The sequence below is a fragment of the Centrocercus urophasianus genome, unplaced genomic scaffold, assembly GCF_019232065.1.
Source record: "Centrocercus urophasianus isolate 14NV4802_14NV808 unplaced genomic scaffold, USGS_Curo_1.0 seq_17, whole genome shotgun sequence".
NCBI classification, from domain to species: domain Eukaryota; kingdom Metazoa; phylum Chordata; class Aves; order Galliformes; family Phasianidae; genus Centrocercus; species Centrocercus urophasianus.
In genome coordinates, this window is record NW_024884722.1 from 4659526 (window position 1) to 4666268 (window position 6743).

Genomic DNA, 6743 nt, shown 5'->3' on the forward strand with positions numbered 1-6743 from the left:
AGAGGTAGATGTGTTAAGTCAAAACTTCTCATAGCACTGGACCCACCTGGTGGGTACAAGGGTCCCTCAGTGCAATGCCATTTGTACTTTGAGCTTTGTTTGTGAGGACCAAGGCACACAGGAACCCAGGGAGAGGGGCTGCCCTGGTTTTCTTCTATTCTTCTTTGGTGTCAGCATATTCACCATGTTTGCTGCTTCTCACAAAAACTCATCAGCTGGAAACACATCCAGAAATAAAACATAGCTCTGAAAGCAGCACTACTGCATGCAGGACGGAGTGGCAGCTCCCAGTTCCTACAGGTTTTTGGTTCTACTCTGTCAACCATATTAGAACCAAGGGGCAAATTTGTAAAGAAATGTAGAGGAAATGAGAAATTAAAAGGTCAAATCTGGAAAAAAATGTGTCTTCCACTTCTGAAGCCAGAAGACAGATGCAATAATAATACAACTTTTGGAAAATGTGGAATAATAATAGAAGTTAGATCTATTTGAATCTCCAAAGGTGGAGACTACCCAGACCCTAACCTAGAGCAAAAGGGATTAGAAAAAAACACACTGATATTTTTTTTAACACATCAGACAAAACCACTGTGAGATTGAGAATGGAAGCTGAAGCTAAACAAAGTCAAACTGGAAGAAAGGTGACAGCCTTAACTTAATAACAGCCCATCACTGCAGGAATTTCTCATGCATGGTTTCCCCAGCACTTAATTTTTTAAATTTCTTTAATTTGATTTCTTTATAAAAGATAGGCTTCTACTTACTATTTTAGTCTGGCCTGTACTATGTAGAAAGCCAGATTAAATCATCATAATATTCTCTTCTAGCCTTAATCTACATGTGATTAAAAACATGTTACGTAGTTACCTGTTCCTATAGAGATGACCATCTCCTCCCCATTCAAGTTGATATTTTCAAGCCATCAAATGAAACTAGCTGAAACAAAGTGTGCTTGATGAAACTGTGCTTGTGTGACATCTGCAAATCACAGCTGTGTCTGTGGGGATGTCAGTAAGTAAATATTGAGGCTGAAATCCTAAAACACAACAGATACACAGCCAGCATGGTGTCCCACAGGTGGGTGCAGGCGTGCCATGCAGTGGAAGGGACAACCAACTCTTCAGGCCTTTCCTGTATTCCACCGTTCTCCATGAATATTGAAGATGGAATTTTTTTTTACACATTTATAGTAGCAATCACGTGAACCCGAGCTCATTTTCACAAACAAAGCATGCCCAATCAACAGTCTCATTTTTTTTTCTGCCTAATGGATATTAACACAACAATTTTTGCAGAAAAGGTACAGGTGGGTTTCACACTCCTTCTGGGCCCCACAACAAAGACTTGCAGGTGTTTCCTATATCTTTGTGGTTATTTCTTTCAAACAGCATCTGTTGAAATGCATCTTGCCTCCTGCTTAAAATAACCCCGTAGCTTGGCAATGCAGGGTGTTTGCCTTAGCCTTAACTGCCCACCCACGCTGAACATTTTATGTTATTTAGATCGACCAGGGGCACAATGAGAGTCTTTGACCAGCAAGACTTCCTTCAGAGTGGGAGGCTCTGAAGGGGGAAAGGTGACCTAGGGATGTGGCAACATTTTTCACCTCCACTTCTCTTTCCAGTCGGGCAGCCCCGTCATAGTTGGCACCGACCGCGCTACCACCTGCCGCCTCCTCAGCGTCCCAGCAGAAATCCACACAAAACCTGGCTTGTCTTTTGGTAATTCCACTTGCAAAGTAGAAGCAGCTCACTTAAGCATTGCGCACGGCATCTTATTAAGCACCTTGTGATATGTAAAATTAAGACAACTGAAAGAAAATTTCTGAAAATGCTTCTCTACACTTTGTGACCACAGCTGGCTTGTATCTGGTGAGGTTTCCTGGGTCATGAGTCCATAGTTCCCATAACCTTTTGGAAAATATCTGATTTAACTTTATTTTGCTTCAATAATAACTACTAATGCTGTGTTAACCAATCAAAAGAAAACAAGTGGTCAAAGCAAGACCTAGAAAAACAGATCCAGGATGATATAGATGTAGGTTGAACATGATTTGGTTCTGAATGTTCAGCATGAGCTATAACTAATTATGACTAAAATCCCCTGGGCAAACTGATCTAGATGTGGTGTCCCTATTCATTGCAGGGGAGTTGGCCCTTGGAGGTCCCTTCCAACTCTAAAGGTTCTATGATTCCATGATTATGTGATTCTAATTCAGACATGCAAAGTGGTCTGAGAGGGAAATGGGAGTCAGGTGGTAAGACTAGGCAAGTAGTACAAATATAGTAGTAGTATAGTAGCACAATGTAGTACAAATCTACCTCAATCTGTGAATTTCATTGTAGGAAGAGCATTAGGTTGTTTTAGGTTTTTTTTTCCTAATTTCTTTTTTATTTCTTTTTAGGGTGTTTTTGTTGTTGTTGTTATTGTTATTGTTGTTTTTTTCCTTTAAGATATGATTTAGACACCACTGGGAGTTACTTGGATGTTGCCTTCCAAATTGAGTGCTTTTATTTTTTTAATACTGTAGTGGAAATGCTGAGTCACAGCTTGAAGCAGTGATTGAGCACCTGGTGGGAAGGTAGGGCCAACCCAGGGGAGCTCAGGTGCATGCAATGCAGCTAAATGACCAGAAGGGCTGGAGCCAGGATTCACCCCTTCCCAGCCCTCATTTAAGGGCTGGCAGTGGAGACAAGGTTATCTCCCTGGAGGTTTGTGCCTACCTAAGGCTTTCCAAAGGTAAGCAGAATTTAATTTTTCTTTGTTTTTGTGTCTATGTCTGCTGCATTTGGGCTTGTTCTGTGTTTGCTGCAGTCAAGTCATTGCTACTCTGCTATTATTGCTGTACTTTCCATCACATTATAGCATTACAAATATCATCATGTGTTGGATAGGCCAGCACTTGCCAAACTAGCCAGTTCCTTCAGAAGCAGTGCCCAAATTCAGGCAGGACCTCACTAGCACTTAATTGCTCTTGGAAAGTAAACATTTTACCTCATATTTTCTATGCTCTGCCTAACAGCATGGTAAGTTCTGCTTCTCATGCATAAAGAGAGATTAACGAGTGCTTTAGTACCCACCCTGACTTCAGATAGCCCTCTATAATTAGGTGGGAAGAATTGCCACTTGGTGCCTGCCTCTTTGCCTAGGGTAGGTAGTTTGTTTGAAATAGATTTCTAACTTCTAAATAGTTAATGCTTGATGAAGCAAGTTCCATCTTTACTGAGTAATTTTAAAAGTTTTATCAGTTTGAACAGTCCAGAGGAAAGAGCACTGGTAACTATGACATCTACCAGCATGCTCCTGACCTGGAAGAACAATACTACAAAACTTCCCTAGAAGAGTAATCCAAAGGGATTTTTTTCTTTTCCCTTATAACTGGCTCAGATAGGAATTTTATTTTTGGTATAATAGATTCCTTGAAGTGTACAGCTCTGCAGAGCATATGCTTGTTATTTTTGACTTAAAAAAAAAAAAAAAAAAGAAAAAAAAAAAAATTGTATTTAACTAATTTCCAGGTCTGCTAATTCCAAGCAGCAGCTAGACTCAAGAATGAGGGCTTTTAACTGGGATGTTACATCTAGGACTCCTAAATTCTCAAACTCTTCTACAATTTTCAGAATGGTAGTGCAAATAATAGAAGCTTAATAAGAGTTGATGTAGGCAGCTACCATGTTATCAGGTGCTTATAACCTCTGTGTCCATATTCATGAAACTAGATGCATTAATGGCACTATGCCCCAGAAGGGTAAACTTTGGTATTTTGTGTATCCTCAGATGTTATTTCTTAATAAAGACTAAAATAATTGGAATAGATGTATTATGATAGATTAATGAATATCATTAATCTTTTCCTCATGACTACCTTGGTCTTCAGAAACACACTTTTGAAGTTTTTTTTTTTTTTTTTTTTTTTTTTTAAACATCTCAGGCCTAAGTATTTTAATGGTTGTACTTGTTGTACTTTCTTCATAGAAGGCATTTAGTAGCTTTTTAAAATGTCATTTTATTCACAATGTACAGGTCAACTGCATTTAAATAACTGCTAGATAAACTGCCCACAACTTGAAATGAATACTGGATGAAAAACACAGCATGTTCTACTCCCTTAAAGTTGTTCTGCATAATTTTTAACCAAGTTTTGGATGGAAGAGGTGAATTATTGCACAGCATACAACTTTGGGCCACACATTCAATGCTGCCACCCATAAACGCCTTACCTCATCTTGAAGGACTGGTGACACAAGGCTGTGCCCGACATCATGCAGGGCTGTGTGATGACTGATTCCAGTGAATGAAAGGTAATGTTCATAACCACAGGCTCTTGACCTGGTGGTGACCCACTCGCTCTCCTTTTAAGAGGCTTCTATGAGGGCGGGGGGGGAAGGGAGGGAACCCACACCAGAGCACTTGTTTGGGTAGTTTTCTGAGAGGCAGGGGAATTTCATTAGCCTTGAAAGAGATTTTCCTGAATCTAAGTAAGGTTCCTACATTTTTTTTGGATTCATTATACCTTTGTAGTTAAATTAACCAGAATGGCTTTCAGATGCCTATGTAGTCATTTAGGAACAATAGTGGCCATTCTATCCTGAGATGCACTAAAAACATGGAACAGCTCTTTCTGTAGCATGGAAGCAAATGTAGTGCTGGAGTGGTCTGGATGAACACAGAAACACTTGGAACAATATAACCCAGGGGTTACCTCAGTCATCTCAAACACTGCAAATCTCTCCTGGATAGCTGAAATTGGGAAAACAGCACGAGACAAAGGAACTAAAGAACTATCAGTGGGAAAGTTAACTTGGGTGAAAAATAAACCCAGTAAGAGATTATGGAACTGAATTGACTGCAAAGTCAGATGGTTTAAACTTCACAGATCTCACTGATGGAACAACAAACAGAAGACAAAGTGTGGGAAATATACAAATCAACACTGTTGGAATATGAAGTGAAAGCAGGTACCCAAAGGTGGTAGAGTCACTGAAAGGGCATTTCTACACACATTCCCTTCAGAGGAAATCCTATTGTTATTTCTGAGTGAGTCAGCCAGGGTTTATTTCACAGAATGAGCACATGTGTTTCAGAAAGCCTTCCCAGTGTGATGCAATGAAGATGGAGCAATTGGGCTGATGGGCACCAGCTGGGGTATGGGCAGTGCCTTGGTTGAGGCTCCTGCCACCCGGCAGCTGCATGGGCAAGGTGTTTTTCTCTGGGGTTTATGCTTTGATTGATGTGTGCTAAGAACAGAAGGTCTGTATTTAGGAGAGTGGGAGACAGAAAAGGAATTAAGCAAAAGAGTAAGGATTCAGGGGCTTACAATGCAGGTTTAGAGATGAGAAAAGAAAACACAGAAAGACAAGAAAACTCCTCAACATGTTAAAGCATATCAAAAGATCTATATGAAAAGGATACACAGCCATTGCATGGCTCGAGTTGGCTAATTTGTTCAGACTTTGATAAGAACAATGCTGCTTCAGTAATACAAAAAGCATGTTGTCAACTGCTATTGAAACTGGCCTACCTGAGAGTTCATATTCAGGTCTGAGAAACTGTGGCTATGTTTTTTGAAAAGCAGTGTTAAGGGAATGGTGGCAACCACCTTGTGTCTTTCCTTCCAGGGAGGAGGTATCAAGGATGCTGAAGAAGGAATGTACCACTTGTCTGCAGGTCAGGATGCATTAAGTGACCACTTGGTGGTCCACAGTATGATCTGGGACAGAGGAACCACATAGGAAGCAGAAAGATAGAAACATGCTTCCCTCCATTCTCTACAGCTATACAAAAAACAATAAACCCTTGAACATCCTCCAGTGACAAAAAAAAGTAAGTGAAGTATTGTTACAAAAGTTGGGACAGAGAAAAGATGGGTTGTAAAGAGATATAGTATGAAAAGAAATATATGTTTTCACAGGCACTGTTACACACACATACTTTCCCAAATTGTTTTTAATTTGATCTCAGTTAATTATGTCCAGTCTCCCACTCGTCAGCTGTGAAGACCAATGTACTCCATCAAAGTCTTTTAACTTTGTGAAGAATACATTTCTGAGCAAGTCTTCTCCATAACATTTCGTTTATGTTGTGTGGCACCTTAAGCAATGCTTTGTGCTTTCCTGATTTTAGAGCTTTGTGAAGAGAATGCTTGGACCTGCAGATGTTCACCCTCCTACAATTGCTGGCCTCTACTGCAAATTCTTGTTGCTCTCTTGTCCTTGGGAAAGGCCTTAGATATACAGGCTTATCTTAGTGATTTAAACACAGCTACCTATGGATGTGATGGAATTCTTTTATTAGCAGTCTCCTAGTTAGGACTAGATGGATATCTAAGAGCAATGTTATAGCTCAAAGAGAGAGAGGTGCTTGATGCAGAAATTACAGGGTCAGATTCAAAGGCTGGTGTTGTGTGGGAGGTCAGGCAAGGTGAGCGTGTACTTCCAACCACTGCATCTGCACTGTAAATTTCAAAGCTGTCTGTAAAACTAGGAAATGCACAAGGAACTTAATGCAAAGTGTTTACCTTTCCTTTTGTCTGAGGTGTAACCCAACATTTTGCCTTTCCACCACATCATTGGGAAAGGAAATTAATTTCCCTGCTCACTAGTTATACTGAAATTATTTAAAGCAAATTCTCAGCTACCACGTACTTGATCATAGAAACTTTCTTAACCCCAAAGCTCTCTTGTTTCAACACTTTTCTCCAACAAGAATTCCACCAGAAACAAAAATGATTTCTGTTTCTTACC

General features: G+C 40.0%; 1 long non-coding RNA gene across 1 annotated transcript; it reads left to right on the plus strand.

The window, feature by feature from the left end:
- Positions 1–2642: 2642 nt before the first annotated feature.
- LOC122160394 lies at positions 2643–5823 on the plus strand. The gene is made up of 3 exons (XR_006168805.1): positions 2643–2739; positions 4024–4301; positions 5619–5823. It is a non-coding gene; the product is annotated as an uncharacterized LOC122160394 (long non-coding RNA).
- Positions 5824–6743: the final 920 nt, after the last annotated feature.